Below are 17,037 nucleotides of genomic sequence, written 5' to 3'. Positions count from 1 at the left end.
TTAAATGATTTTGTTTCTCATTTACTAGGCTTGACCATTTTTTTCTAAAATATTAACTTGTAAGAGATGTGTTACAGGATCCTGCTATATCAATTCCCTACCTTTGTCCACCACTGTGAAATTTCAACTGATATAAAAGAGTCCCCAAATAACACATTAGAGTGGGATGATGCAGTGGAAGGGTGAATAGTTCACTGCAAGAATATTCAGCTTGTGAATAAAGCAGAGTGAGCATTGTGATGTCATAGGACAAGAGGATTACACACAATAACTGTTCTGGATACACTGAATTAGGCACTGCTGGTATGTAACAAGGAGTCATGGGGCCTGCAAGTTCAGCCATTTCTTACTGGAGTTAAGAAGCATCAGTAGCGACTTTCATGAACTCATTGTTTTCAATGGCTGTGTAGTATTCCATTAGGTAAATTTACCACATTTTCTGTGTTCATTCCTCTGTTGAAGGACAAATGGGTTTGTTCCAGCTTCTGGCTATTATAAATAAGGCTGCTAGGAACAGAGTGTAGCATTTGTTTTTGTTTTTTTTTTTTTTAATTTATTTTTTTTTCCGGAGCTGGGGATCGAACCCAGGGCCTTGCACTTCCTAGGTAAGCGCTCTACCACTGAGCTAAATCCCCAGCCCCAAGCATTTGTTGTTGTTATAGGTTGGAGCATCTTTTGGGTATATGCCCAGGAGTGATATAGCTGAGTTCTCAGGTAGAACTATTTCTAATTTTGTGAGGAACCATCAGACTGATTTCTAGAGTGGTTGTACCAGCTTGCAATCCTACCAACAATACAGAAGTATTCCTCTTTCTCCACATCCTCTCCAGCAATGGAGAAGTGTTCCTCTTTCCTCACATCCTCGCCAGCATCTGCTGTCATGTAAGATGTTTATCTCAGTCAGTCTGTCTGATGTATGGATGGAACTAGAAACTATCATCCTGAAAGAGTTAACACAGTCACAAAAGAACACACAGGCTATGTTCTCACTGATAAGTGGATATTAGGAAAAAAGCTATGTATACCCATGATACAACTTACAGAACATCTGAAGCTCAAGAAGAAGGAAGACCAAAGTGCGGATGTCTCAGTCCTACTTAGAATGGGGAACAAAATATTATGGGAGGTAGAGGGTGGGAGGACTTTGGAGGAAGAGAGGAATGGCAAGGAAAATGGGGAGCAGGATAAGATGTGGGAGAACACAGAAGGACGACAGAGGGTTAGGAAATTGAACAGAGGTATGTTGCTATGGGGGATGGGGAACTGGGGGATAGCCAACAGAAACTCCCAGATATCAGGGAAGCAAGAAGCTCCTAGTACCCAACTGGGATGACATTAGCTGAAATAACCAACAAAGCAGAAGGAGAAGTTGTAGAAATCATATCCAAAGGTTAGACATGGCCCGCAGTTGAGGGATGGGGCCAGCTACCCGTCTCAAAAGTTTAACCCAGAATTGCTCCTGTCTAAAGGAAATACAGGGACAAAGAGTGGAGCAGAAACTGATGGAAAGACCATCCAGAGACTGTCTCACCTGGGGATCCAACCCATATGCAGCCACCAAACCCAGATACTATTGCTGATGCCAAGAAATGCTTGTTGAGAGGAGCCGAATATGGTTGTCTCCCAAGAGGCTCTGCCAGAACCTTACTGATACAGAGTTGGATGTTTTCAGCCAACCATTGGACTGAGCAGGAGGACACCAATGGATGAGATAGGGAAGGACTGAAGGAGCTGAAAGGTTTTGCAACTCCATAAGAAGAACAACAATATCAACCAACCAGACCCTTCAGATCTCCCAGGGACTAAACCACCAACCAAAGAGTACACATGGAGGGACCCATGGCTCTAGCTGCTTATGTAACAGAGAATGGCATTGTTGGACATCACTGGGAAGTCTTTATACTCCAGTGAAGGTAATGCCAGGGCAGAGATGCTGGGATTGGGGAGGGGAGCACCCTCCTAGAAGTGGGGGGGAGAGGATGGAATAGGGGATTTCTGGAGGGGAAACTTTCAAAGGGGATAGCCTTTCAAATGTAAATAAATAAAATATCCAATTAAAAATGCACTGAAATGTTAAGGGTTCCCCAGAGGCCAGAATTCTTCTAGAGACCATTCTCCCCTTTTCCTATAACTCCATGTTGGACACAACTATGGAATAGTTCCTAGCAATGAATTAATCTCCAACCCCCTTTCGTCTCCTTCCTCAACACAGCCAAGGAGAAGTAGTTAAGCATTTGTAGCAGGGGATATAGATGTTCATGAAAGCTTTAGGAAGCAGGCAGTTGTATTTATATGAATTATTTTGAAGCAGAATTCTGAGAAATTATGAAATTCCTAGAAACATTGCATAGAGCAAAAAGATCATGGGAAGCTGAAGGCATAAAATCAGTTATATTTTTCTTTCTAATACACTTCCAAGTAGTTCATCTCCAGATGGTTCATCCGTACGAATGACAACATTCTAAGGTAGGAAGGATGGAGGATTTTCAATAACTAAGCTTGTACACAGCTTTCCATCTCTGCTGAGATATCTGTTCCATAGAGCTGCATAAAGCTGCACTGCCCAAGTGATATTTGCCCAGTTCATATCTCACTGTAAAAGGAGGTACAGGTTAGAGGATAAGAGATGACACAGTGAGCTCAAGTTATTGTTAAGAGCAACTTCATGGCAGGGCATGGTACTGAGAGGATATTGTTTCTAAAATGGAGGAGAAGAGATGTAACAAAAAGGTGTGTGTCTCTCACATTCTACCATCTGTCAGTGGAGGAATGGATGCACGCTCAAGTTTTCCAACTTCTTGTAAGAGAGTGTTTAGATAGTGTCATTAAAATATGTCTGAGTAAGCCAATAATCAACTTTACTCATGTCATGAACATTTGATGAGCTCAAACTATTGTTGCAGAAGTCTCCTAAGCATTACAGATAGAAGTCTTCTCTGTGTATTCATGATGTTGGTGAAATTCATACTTATGAAGAAAATAACTAGGAACAATGGTATTTAAACCAAATGCAAAAATGCAAAACAAACAAAAGGTAGGCAGTCAGGCAGGAAAACTGTTGCTTTCAGACAGGCACTCACACACACAGACAGACACATGCTCACACAAACATATATCAGAGACATTCTACTGACCATTCTGATAAGTTAATACCACATACATCACTTCAAAGATATTTTCAGTACATATAATGTTTTATTCATTTTTCTGAAAATTTCATAAATATATACATTGTAATTTGATCATATTCCCTACCCACACAAACATCTTCAAAGATTCCAAATCCCACACCCTCCAAACTTGAAATTAGACAGTTAACATTACAACCCTGAAAAAGAATGGGCTCAAGAGCTCTCTTTACTAGCTGAGGAGCTATTGATCATTGGTAGCTCCTGAGGAAGGGAGAGTCAGACTTTCTTCAGGGTTGTGGTTCCTTCTACCTCAATAACTTCAAGTGGATGACCCTGAACTCATGCATATATATGCAACCACATATACATAGCATAAATTTAACTCAGTAGATTATTTTTATAGATATCTTTAAAAATATTTATTTATTCATTGTATTTCGTGGGAATACATATCATAATTGACACCTGTATCATTTCTATCACATCTACAACATATGAATAGTGCTTATCATCAAAGTACACATATTATTTGATTTCATCTGAAGAGGTTAAAATCAATAGAACTCAACTTGCTGAATATTGTCACCTACTTAAACATGTTTTCTTTTATTAACTGATCTTGTTCTTTAATATTTCATAAATGTATGAAAACATTCTGTTTACTTCCAGTTTCCTCTTATCTTCTTCCCATACCTGTGGCCCACCCCTCTCTACTACCTTTCCTGGATTTATGACCTCTAGTTTTGTGACCCGGAGCTTTGTGTGATCAACAGTGAGTACATAGTAGAAGCCAGTGACCATCAACCACACCCCTCAGATATAGCAAGAATATGTAATAGTTCAGTGATGAAGATATAGTCACAAGATCCCTCACTTCCATCTATACCTGACTGGTGACAGGCTTATTATTGAACAGATGCAGTGCATGTATCCACAGCTAGAAGAGAGTGGTCATTGCAATGGCATTGTCTTTTTCAGAAGATAGCCTCTCACAGCCTTTCTATCTACTGTAACTTGCATTCTTTCCTCTCCTCTTTCACTTTGTTCCATGAGATTCTGAGGGAACAGTCTAAATGACTGCTTTAGGGGTGAATACCGAGCTGTCACTTATCCTGAACAATGTGTTTACCTATGAGTACATTAGTCACCATTCACTGGAAAGTGAGACTTCTTTGAATAAGGCAACATTAAACATTTGTTTGAGGGTATAAATGTTAATATTTATAAGGTAATTTGACATTATGGCAATTTAGCTAGTCAAAAGCATAGTATACATTTTCTCATTGAAGCCTATGTTTTCCCCTAGCCATGGGATTTTGATCAGGTCTATAGACCAAGAGATAGCTTTTTCCCCTGTGGTGTAATACTCAAATCTAAGAAGGGCGTTCCATTACCCTCATAAAAATAGTTTCACTATTTTATCTACTGGGCATTCTTTGCCTGACAAGTTAGTGCTATAGTTGGATTCATAGTTGGGTATGATTACTAGTACCCCTGTACCCAGCTACCTGCATAGAACCTGTGTTATTCATAATTTATGTGAGTGATAAACATCATGACAGAAAGTGGGAATGAAGGGATTTGTTTCATCTTACAACTCTCAGGTCATACTCCATGACTGAGAAAAGTCAAAAAGTCATGTAAGGAAGCTGGACACTGGACCTTGAGCAGAAACCACAAAGGACCTATGCTTACTTCCTTGTTTCTCACCTATTATTTAGCCTGATTTCTTATAAGTCAAGACTATCTACCCAAGTTTGGATCACCTACAATAATAGACTGGTTTCCCTGTCAATATTTAATGAAGAAAGTGTTCAACAGACACACTTACAGTCCAATCTTTTCCCATTTGAGAGTGCCTCCTCCCAAATGTCTGTAACTTGGTTCAAGTTGAAATAAAATTAACTAGGAGAGAATGTATTGGGATTAAGAAAACCAGCAGGGTGAAAGATCACAGCTCAGTTACAGCTTGATTTTTCTCTACCATTTATGATATATCTTCTGTAAATGGGGCAACCCAGAAAAATAGCAAAAGTCCATATGGTTCTTGGTATCCTCAGAGAATTTTCTGACTAGTCACTCACTAAGGAAGTAGTTCACCACCCTCACTGGGGTTTTCTTCTACAGATTTTAGTAGTAGTATTTTCAGCCCTACAGGCATTTTCGTTCCTTTCTACATATATACCATTTATACTTTAGTTGGTCACATAGTAGGTTTCTATATGACTTTCTTTGAAATCAAGCCCCCCTCCACTCTTGGCTGATATTTTCCCTATTCCTCACACCTTCCTGCTTAAATCTTGGTATCTCTAATATTTCTCTGCTCTGCCTTCATAGAACCTAAGTTCTACTCCCATTTATCCATAAGCCATTCCCTACCCAATGGTCTCTTTCAAGTTTCCTGGCTTCTACAAGAACTCCATGCTAAACACATAATATCAAATTATATCTAACATTTCAGCCCTTCTCCTTATCCTTTTGTCTATTAACAGGGGCAAATACCTTGTGTTACATTTTATAACATAAAAGTGGATGTGTAGTATTGGTGCAACCCAAAATCTGGAGGATTCTGTGGTTTCAGTTGTTGCTCACTAATTCGCTCATACAGAACTTCACTTGGAACAATCTTCTACAGGCATCTATAGAATAGGCATGGGAGAAGAAAACTTGCTTTCTTTGCCTACTTTCTCTCACTTTTACTGGCAAGTCTATCGATTCCTTAGCATTAGTGCCTGTTTCTTTGGAATCCTTACATATGTCGAACCAGTTAAGGCATTCATTTTCATGAACTGAACAACTATTAGGTTCTTGGACCTCCTGTACATAGACAGTTACTGTTCATTGTTGAGTCGGATGAACTATAGCCTGTAAGCCATTCTAATAAATTCTCTCTCTCTCTCTCTCTCTCTCTCTCTCTCTCTCTCTCTCTCTCTGTCTCTCTCTCTCCCCCTCCCTGTGTGTGTGTGTCTGTCTGTCTGTCTGTGTTTATTAAAAGGATCCAGCCAAGTTAATCTGGTTCAATCCCCTTGGCAAACCTTCTACATCTCTCCACCACAGAGACAAGACCTGATGAAATCAAAACCCTTTTAAATAAAGAACAAGGCTATAAAGTTAATATAGAAATACAGAGTAAATTCTTAGGCAAATGGATGGAACTAGAAAACATCATCCTGAATGAGATAACCCAATCACAAAAGAACAAACATGGTATGCATTCACAGATAAGTGAATATTAGCCCAAAAGCTCGGTATACCCAAGATACAATTCACAAACCTCATGAAACTCAAGAAGAAGGAAGACCAAAATGTGGATGCTTCAGTCCTTCATAGAATGGGGAAAAATACTCACAGGATGAAATATAGAAACAAAGTGTGGAGCAGAGACTGAAAGAAAGGACATCCAGGGACTGCCCCACCTAGAAATCCATTCCATATTCAGCCACCAAACCCAGACGATATTGTAGAAGCCAGGAAATGCATGCTGACAGATGCCTGATATAGCTGTCACCTGAGAGGCTCCGCCAGAGCCTGATAAATACAGAGGCAGATGCTTACAGCCAAACATGAACTTAGGATGGGAATCCCCAATGGAGCAGTTAGAGAAAGGACTGAAAGAGCTGAAGGGGGTTTGCAATCCCATTACAAGAACAATAATACCAACCAGCCAGACTTGCCTCCCAAAGTTTCCAGGGACTAAACCACCATCTAAAGAGTACACAGGGATGGACCCATGGCTCCAGCTGTATATATAGCAGAGGATGGCTTTGTTGGGCATTCATGGGAGGATAGGTCCTTTGTCCTGTGAAGACTTGGTGCCCCACTGTAGGGGAATGTCAGGGCACGGAGGCGGGATGGAATGTGTGGGTAGGAGAGCATCCTGATAGAAGCATCAAGATGGGGATTGGATAGCAGGTCTCTGGAGGGGAAACCTTGAAAAGGGAAAACATTTGAAAAGTAAATAAAAATATACAATAAAAGAAGAAAAAGGAAAAAAACAGAAATTCAGAGTATGAAAGACTAAAAACAAGGATTCAGAGAGATCCTATGGAAGGCATAAGGAGGAAAGGGAAGAATGAAGAGGGAGTCAGAGACAGATAGACAGACAGAGAGACCAAGAGAGATAGATTGAGAGATGCTTTTCATTTTTAGCTGGTGAGTCCTGACTACGACTGGAAAGAAGGCTTGAAGGAGAGCAGAGGAGCAGTAGACTTGCTTTCAGTCATCTGAAGAAGACCAATTCAAGTTAATTTATACACACAAGAGTAAAGATGAGAGAGACAAAGCTCCTCTACCCTAAAAGTAAACCTAGTGTTCTACTGAGTTTCATATTTTACAATATGCTACAAGAAGACACAGTGAAGCATGGATTAGTTTTGCCCGAATAAACAACAGCAGTAAGTTAGACAACAGGAGAAAGATGGGTTTGAGGTGAGGTAGAAAGGGCTTCACACAGTTTTCTGGTTTTGGTGTGTGGGAATAAACAACAGCACACTTCAGGAAAAAGTGGAGCATATAATTTGCAAATAGAAAAGGAAGATAAATCATTTGAAATGTTGGGTCTGTTGTGAGGAGAGAGCCATCACACTTTGAGAAACATTTCCTGAGGCTGCAATTTAACAGAACTGCAGAGATGAATGTGCAAGGGGATCCATCTCTGTTTTGTTAATCAAAGCAATGGAAGGAAACTAAATGTTCATCGATACCAGATACATTATACAAAGGGTGGTGATTCATGACCCAAGACACTCTGCCGCCTGTGCAAAATTCAATGCATATTTGTGTTTTTGCACCCACTTGGAAAGATGCCCATAAAATATTTTTGACTAGAAAAGCAACAGAATTATATTCTCTATAATTTTAAATAAATTCTGTGTTCTTAAAAGTGGAAAAAGACAAAGAGGACAAGCATTTTCTAGGAAGAGATGTCAATAGATTTTAGAAGATAAGTACCCAGGTTGGATGCGCCACAAACTTAAAATCCATTGTTGATGCTTTGCAAGGAGTTCAACTTTTGACAACTGATAATTATGCATCCACACAGATACTCATGTTTTGCTTGTATTGGTATAGATTCGATTATGCTCCCCCAACCTGAGACATAGTCATACACTTGAATCGCTTATGTTTGAATCCTAATCAGAGTGATAGGGAATTTGGAGATTTTTTCTTACAGGATGTCATGAAGCCCACAGAATGGAGCCTTTATCCTTGTGTGAACAGATGATTCGGTGCTATCTTCTCTACCCTCTCATGTGCATACAACACTAGAAGAAAGCAATCTCCTGCAAGGTAACTGGGGAAGGTGGTTAAAGGTTTGCTGAGCCTGCTTCCCCCTTCATCTATGACATCTCAGCTCCAAAGCTAATTAAAATAAACCAATGCTGTATCAGCTCCCTGTTCTGCCATTTTCTTAGGGTAAGCCAAGCTGACTAAGACATGTAAACACATATTCGTTGTAGTATACTATGGTATAGCTGTGAAGCAAACCTGGCATTCAAATGTTTCATCTCTTAGTCCCCAAATGGTGATCCTCTTTGAAAGATTGAGGAAATCCCTAGAAAAGGAAGCTTGACTTGAGGAGCTGTGTTCCCAAGGAGAAGGCTTTGAGGATTATCATAGTCTAATCTCTCTTGGTAACCTAGCCCTTCACTCTACAACCCCAAATAAAGCCATTCTCCTTTAAGTTGCTTTTTGCCAGGAATTTAGTGACAGCAAAACCAAAAGTAGCCAACATGTCATATAAAAATTATCCCCAGTATCTTAACATAATCAAATATTAGCTCACTGTTTTTGTAGGTCAGTGACTTACAAAATGCTGAGCTGGATGCTTTTCTGTCAAGACAGGTTTTTACTTGGGTAATAGTTGATACAGCATTTTCAGGGCCTCCACCATGATACCACTCTGAATATAGCTGGCTCTTGGCTCTGGAGGCTTCAGTTCCTTACCAGACCAACAGCTCTCTCCAAAACACAGCTCCTCTCATCAGAATGTCTATTTTCTTTCTACCTTTAGTCTTGTTTCTTATTATCTTTTTCTGTGGAACACTCTCCCTTAAAGAACTACAAGAACTTGAACACCTACAACTTTATTTGAGATAGGTATCAAAGATATAGAATTGTGGTTTCATATGTACAACCACAAAACACATGAAGCTCAAGAAGAAGGATGACCAAAGTCCTTCTTAAAGGGAGAGGGGACAAAATATTCATAGGAGGGGATATGGAGACAAAGTTTGAAGCAGAGATTGAAGGAATGGCCATTCAGAGACTGCTCCACCTGGGGATCCAGTCCATATACATACAGCCACCAAACGCAGACAATATTGATGATGTCAAGAAGTGCATGCTGACAGGAGCCTGATATATCTGTCTCCTGAGAGCCTTAGCCAGAGCATGACAAATACAGAGGAAAATGCTCACAGTCAACCATCAAACTGAGAACGGGGTCCCCAGTGGAGAAATTAGAATAAGGATTGATGGAGCTGAAGGGGCTTGCAACCCATAAAAACAACAATACCAACCAACCAGAGCTCCCCAGGGACTAAACCACTACCCAAAAACTACACATGGACAGACTCATGGCTCCAACTGCATATGTAGCAGAAGATGACCTAGTTGGGCACCAGTGTGGGGAGAAGGCCTTGGTCTTGCTAAAGCTCGAACCCCCAGTGTAGGGGAATGTTGGGGTGGGAAGGTGGGGAAGGGGTAGGTGGATGGGTGAAGGAACACCCTCCTTGAAGCAGGGGAGAGTGGATGATATGGTGTATGAGCAGGAAACTGGGAAAGGTGATCACACTTGAAATGTAAATAAAAAAATATTCAGTAAAAATAGGTACATACTGAATTAATCAAAGCCAGTCGATAAACATGTCTGCCTTCGCATATTTAACATTTACCTTTCTTTTCCATTATTTTGCTTTTGTTTATTTATTAGTTCACTTGATAACTGAATCCGTTGGATTTTCTCTTATGATTTCAAGTACGAAATTATATTTGGTGACCACTATCTCTTCATTTGTCCCTGTCTTTAGCTTGGGGCAACCCTTATTGTACTCTACTTGTAAAAGGGCAAAACTATTTTATTACATTCCTAAAAGAAGTTCTAGCAGTATTTGTTTTTCCATGTCTTGTTTATCTTACTTCAATGTCTAGTATGTTCATTTATTTCACATATTTCAGCATTTCCTGAAGAATGATGAGTGTAGCTAATTCATAATGACTTTTTTTATAAGGCTCTATCATCTCTGATGCTAAACATTGATAGAATATGTCATTTTTAACTTATGCTGTAATTTGTAATAGTTAAATTTGGAATATTTTATATTTATGTCCCTTTTGTTCGTGTTTATGTAGCAGGGTCTCATTATCCCATGGTGACCTCAAACTCACTGTGCAGCTAAGAATGAGTTGACATTCTTGCCCTTGTTTCTCATATATTAGGTTCTGGATGCCTGATGCCATACATGACTAATTCACAGATTTGGTTTCTTTTTTCCTCATTTTATGACTTCCAATGAATTTCAGCTACCATCCTAAATAGCAGCCATTCTGTAGTTCACAGCTAATGCTGGCATCTGAGCTCTTCGGGCCCACTCATCTCTTTCTTGTTAATCAGAGCAACTGTATTTATTCCTCTGCCTGTTGTTAATGATTATGAACAATTTATCTATTTCACAACTTCTAATTGTAATATTATTTTCTTCATAGTAATCAGTAGAAAATAAACAATGTATGTACTTGAGAAAGACTAATTTTATTCTGGGCATGTAACTCTACAGGTAGAATGCAGACCTAATATGAATGAAGCACTAGGGAAATCCTAAGTATAGCATACATAGGGTGTGGCAGTGTATATACCTGTAATCTCAGCACGCTTGACAGAGAGGCAATATGTCACGACTTTAATATTATCCTCAGCTACATATTGACTATCCTAAAATAAACAGGTACCTATTTCATAAACAAATAAATTTAAGTATATGTAATATATAATTATTAAAATAATAACCATACATACTTTCATGCCATTACAGAAACAACAATACGAATGAAAAGATAAATGCTCTAATATGAAAGAATCTTTCTTATCAAAGAGCAGATTGCTAATATGTAACAGACCTACAACATATATATGGATGTCTATATATATATTTCATAATTTATTGAAGTCTACCTTGGTAATAATTGTAGAAAATACAAATTAATTAAATATTCCAGAATTTGAAATAGATGTATGACAGTTTAACATTAAGTTAGATTCATACATATGAGTAATATTCTTTCCAAACAGGATTATCTCCTATAAAAATTATCTTAGCAGCATGGGTTCTATGATATTTTTTGATCATTACAAACTATAGAAAATCATTAAGCATCAAACAAAGTAAATAAATCAAACAGTTATAAGGACATGAGTCACTGCAATAAGCCAAAGGTCAAAAAGAAAATAAAGAGGGATAAATAAATGTAGAAGGGAAAACCACTGGTATAGTATCCAGATATCTTTAGGAATAGCCAGGAAACAATTCTGAGGTCCTTGAATTAAGTTGGGAGTTAGTAAGAAGGACAAGTGGTTCTGGTGGATGTCTACATTTTAAGTCTTACTGAAGAAAAGGAAATGAGGGGGATGAATATGATCAGATTTCTTTACATGCATGTATGGAAATCTTAGATGCTAACCTCTTGCTTAACATGATTAGTGTAGTATTAAACAAATTAGGGACTGGACAGATGTCTTGGTAGTTAACAATACTCGCTGCTCTTCCAGATGACCTTGGTTTGATTCCCAGCACCCACGCAACAGCTTAAAGCCACTTGCAACTCAGGTTGTATAAGAACTGATTCCTTTTTCTCTACTCCATAGACATAAGTACACAAGTGTTGCATAGATACACACACATATAAGGAAAACACGCATGAAAAATAAAATTTAAAATAATTTTAAAAGCCAAGTATATTTTACAAGTAAGAAAGAAAAATCATTAAAAATATCCCTTCAGTGGGCTCATAAAAAGTACTAAATGAAACTATAATTATTAAAGCAACAATACAGCAAATTAAACATAGCAGCTGGAATAATGTGTGCTGAGTACATGGCAATATGTGTAAACTGAGAAATTCTTGAAATTAAGAATTAATAGAACTGTCAAAAGACAAGTACGTTTTCACATTTTTAGTAACAATGTAAAAATAAAACCTATCAAGTGCGAAGAGACAATGGCAAGATATATAGAGCAATATTTCTCAGCTAGCAAGAAAACACCAGCAAGTTAACATGGGACATATTTATAGCAACAAATATGAATGAACTATAGAAAAGTGTAATCCCAAGTATGTGTTCCGAAGAGTATGAAACTGATGGACTAGAGATGAGAACAAATAATGTCAGTCCATCTCAGGAAATCACAAAACCCAGGAAGACAAATGATATATTAATTACTGAGACAAAGGGGGATTTTTAAATTGCTCTTAAATCAAATATAGATAACTTCATGATAAGTTGCATATACCAAAAAGACACAAAGACAAACGTAAATGCGATTATTGTTATACTGGAAAAAATGTTTCATATGTAAGCAGCAAAGAGTCGAGATAGGTTAATGTAGGTCACCAGACAGAAGTGAAATTAAAAAGTGAAATCAAACAAAGGAGAAAGGAGTTGTTACTAAGATTGGGATCTGCCTTAAATGCTCAGGGAAGCTCACTGTGTCTAAACACAGCCCTAACTGCTATGTAACCAACCACCTATGGACTGCAGTAAACCTCCCAGCTGATTTAACTAGCCAGAACATGAGAGCAAAGATAAGCTCAATGGTATTTAAATTGCTTCAGAGCTTTTCATGAATCATGTGCTGCTTAATACTGACTCTCAACACATAAAAGGTAAACAGGGATTTCTCAATTTACTGAACGGATAAATCTCATTTTTTTGTACCAATTATACTGTGCTTGGCCTAGTTCTAGGTGCTGGGTTTCAGCAGAAAATATAAATAAGCACAATCTGACATTTACTGTAGTTAGTGGGAATAGTTAAACAAAATTAATTAAATGTAAATAATTTGATCTACAAATTATGATTTCAGGAAGCAGTTTTTAATGTAATGTTTTAAGTGATATGTCATCATTATATTATTTAGAAATGTAAAAATTGATTTAAAGTTAAATGTTTAAATAAAGCCAAAATAATGTCTCAGAAAAATATAATTATAATGGTAGAGATTAAAATGGCCCTGTGCCAAATTCCCTCTTTATTATTGATTAAATATAGGATAATAGTTATTATTGGAATATAATTATTCTTAGTGGTATCATTATTCTTGGCTTGTAACCAACCTGCATAAGGAATATGAGAAGGCAGTCGAATTAAGATCCTGAGTAAAAAATGTCCACTATTAGTGATCCTATGTTTGAACATGAGCAAGCATTGGTAAGTGTAAGAAATCTATGATAAGTATCAAAGTGGATGGAAGGAATTAAAATTACCATGACAGACAGGGAAAAATATTGAGGTAAGTTAGGGAGATTATAGAATACTCATTAAATGGACCTGGATAGGAGCACTAAGAAGTACAGTTGTTTAGATGTGAAAATAAATATAATTTACATCAGCCAAGCTTTCCAGATATATGAAACGTCTATTATGAATACATTGAAATCTCTTCTCATTTTAGTTAATGATCATTTTGAACTTCTTTCATTTTAATAAAAAATGAATGGACTGTGTATACCCTGAAAGATACAAATAGAGAATATTTAGAGTGAGTGACAACAAGCCTTAGAAGCTTCAAAACTGTTAGAAAGCCATTTTAATTAAGTCAAGACACACAAAACAAAAGAGTTATTGTGATGGTTTGAATATGCTTGGCCCAGACAGTGGCTCTATTAGGAAGTGTGGCCATGTTGTAGTAGATATGAAGAACTCCTTTGAGGTTATAGTTTCTGTCCAGATATTGATTCTGCACATATACTCTGATCTACTGCCAGATACAGAAGGCTATTTAGGGTAACTACATGGTAATTAACACAAGTAGTGAGAATCTTCTGGGAGCCCATAAGTGCATCATATTAAATAAACCAGTGTTTATTTAAATATAAGGAAAAATATTATGTACCAGTTTCAGCTACAAAGGAACAACCAAGGTCTAATATATTTTGTTTTGTTAATTATTATAATTTTGTATATATTCATAGTTATATTTTTGATTTTTCCAACATATGGACTTATATTAAGTTGACATAAAATAAACTGAAATGAAAAGTCCAGTCATCTTCATGAGAAGCAAAGTTGTAATTGTTAAAAAGCCTCAAAGGACAGGAATATTCTCTGCTTAGATGGTAGTTCCAATTTCCAAGGTCCTGTCAACCTACAGACCTACATCTCGATGAGGGACTATTACGATATGGCCTTTTTGAGGCTGGTAGATACTGAGCTGCAAAGCACTTTGGGAAACCTGAGGCACATGCTGCTACTTTCTTCTGTCCCTATGCTACAAGAAAAAGAAAAAATAAAAACTTCTCAGCCCAATGAGATGCTGGTTATTTAATAAGTGTTATTTTTCAAGGAATATCCAGTAAACCAAAATGACTTTTTAATAAGATAGTCCTGGCTGGTAGAAAATTATGTATTTAGGGGACTTTTTTAGAACACAAATTTACTGTGCCCAATAGAGCAGAATAGCACTTATGATTTGCATTCTCTGTATGGAAAATATACATTTGCACAAATGAATGTTTACAAGGACAGGATGAAAATGAATCTTAGCTACATATTTTTCATTATACAGTCACTTTCTCCCATGGCCCACAAATCTGGCTATGGGGAAAAATAGCTCCTTTAACTGGATCTACTACATACAATTAGAAATTGGTGAAACGAATATTTTTTTCATCCTGTAAAATACAATTTCTTTTGCCAAATGTAGTGTGAAAAATTAAAGGAAATTGGTATGAGGGAATTTTTTGTTGCATTTTATGCAACAACATTTCAATTATTAATGTAGGTGACTTGCATACCCAAGTATTACACACACACACACACACACACACACACACACACACACACACACACACACACACGGTTGTGAACAAGCAGTAGCCCTTCAGGAGATGTGATTATGTCTGGAGCACAGCTGCACCATGGGAAAAATCTAAAGGAATTTGGTAATTATCTTGTTAACTGTCACAGTACTGTTTAGTATCTTTGGGAAATAAATAAGATACTGCTGAGTGATGGGTGTGGTCTTTCTATATTCTTGAGTCCAGGAAAGGAGCCCTACTGAGTTCATTAACAAATACTTAAGCTGGAAGACCTATGCTTTGCTGATGTTGACTGTGAGAATGACGGAATGAAGAATGAGCGAGGACAACACCAGATGCTTCATTCAACAGGTTCTCCTGAAGAGAGACCCCTGACCATGATCTGACCACAATGTTTCTCAGACATCCCCCTGATGTATGGGCGACTTTTCATCAGACAGTGCTTATAATGAGAAGACGAGGACCTTAAGCATCTAATATTTTCTGAAATATCCTTAGTCTATGAAAAGCAAAAAACCAGGCACATTAAACAAGAAAGCAAAAAAGCTATAAATTTAGTTTTTTTAAAATAAATTACTGCTTGGTATTCTTGAGAATTCCTACCAATGTGTTTATTATCATCTATTATTGTTAACTTTTGAGCAATAACCAGCAGATCTAATTTTATAGAAAAACTCATTGTCTGTAGTGTGGCTTATTGCCTATAAAATTAAACCAACATTTACTTGAACAGTCTTACAGTATCTAAGTCCTCTCAGATGTTTCCGATAATAAATGAGGAGATTGAATTCTCAGAAAATCAAAGTGTATACTTACACTTGTTTGTGTGCAGTGTAATGAAAGGGCTGCCCTCCTATTGTGGTGAACATTGAAGATTTAGAGTTCTCTCAGTGTGATTTTCTATTATATATTAATATTCATATCATATCTGGAATTACCAAGTAAACACATTTTGTGTAATGTTCTCACCAAAACAGATCTAAAATTGACAAAAAGAAAATAATCAAAACAATCCACTTACCTAAAGTAGAATCTTGTTAAGAAAAAAAGATGAAAACCAATGAATGAACTCTAGGTTTTATTATTATTATTATTATTATTATTATTATTATTATTATTATATTATTATTATTATTAATATATGGATTGAAATCTGGATCCCATGAGGTGTGTGGACTACTAGAAAACTCCCAGAAGATCTATTCCAGGGCCAGAGTCCCATCCACCATCTTTGAAGTACAATTCACTTTTCCCTGAAACACAGATGGGGTTCAGTGAAGGCTTTCCCTTACTCTTTGACAAGTAAGAGTTTATTTTCTTGCTACAGCAGGACAGACATGTGAGAGATAGCAATCTCTCAGAGAAGCATTTAGACCAAATTTGCATGAGCTTACAAAGGCCATAGGTGGTATGTAGTCTGTATCAAGTATAAACAAGAAATGAAGGCATTTGGAGGAAAGCCATTGACTTTGAGGCAACACCAATCCATTCAAATTGGTGCTATATAAATTTGGTTCTTAAAATTTATTTTATTTTTATTTATTCCATGGATATGTGTATGTGAGCATGTCTATACGTGTACATGTGTGGCACAGTGTAGTACATAATCCCGGTTTCAACTTGGCATATGTGGAAAAATGATCTCCATCTGATTGGAGTAGCTCATGACTCTTGGGCATTTCATAATTGATGCATAAAGATGTAGCCTGAAGTGATCAATGGCAGCCCTAGACAAGTGGAACAACATTGTATAAGAAAGGAAATTTAAAAACTTAGGGTAAGAAAGCCAGTAAAAAGCACTCCTCCATAGTCTAGGCTTTAGTTCCTGTCTCTAGGTTCCTGCCTTGAACTCATGCCTTGGCTTCCTTCA

At 37.3% G+C, this 17,037-nt stretch overlaps 1 long non-coding RNA gene across 1 annotated transcript; it reads left to right on the top strand.

Moving 5' to 3' along the window:
* Nucleotides 1-299: 299 nt before the first annotated feature.
* On the top strand, nucleotides 300-15,769 carry LOC120096628 (uncharacterized). The gene is made up of 3 exons (XR_015637079.1): nucleotides 300-421; nucleotides 8,305-8,420; nucleotides 15,388-15,769. It is a non-coding gene; the product is annotated as an uncharacterized LOC120096628 (long non-coding RNA).
* Nucleotides 15,770-17,037: the final 1,268 nt, after the last annotated feature.

This window comes from Rattus norvegicus, chromosome 14, assembly GCF_021556685.1.
Source record: "Rattus norvegicus strain SHRSP/BbbUtx chromosome 14, alternate assembly SHRSP_T2T, whole genome shotgun sequence".
In the NCBI taxonomy this organism is placed as follows: Eukaryota; Metazoa; Chordata; class Mammalia; order Rodentia; family Muridae; genus Rattus; species Rattus norvegicus.
The sequence above is the reverse complement of the archived record's forward strand: the minus strand, read 5'-3'. Positions and strand labels throughout refer to the sequence as shown.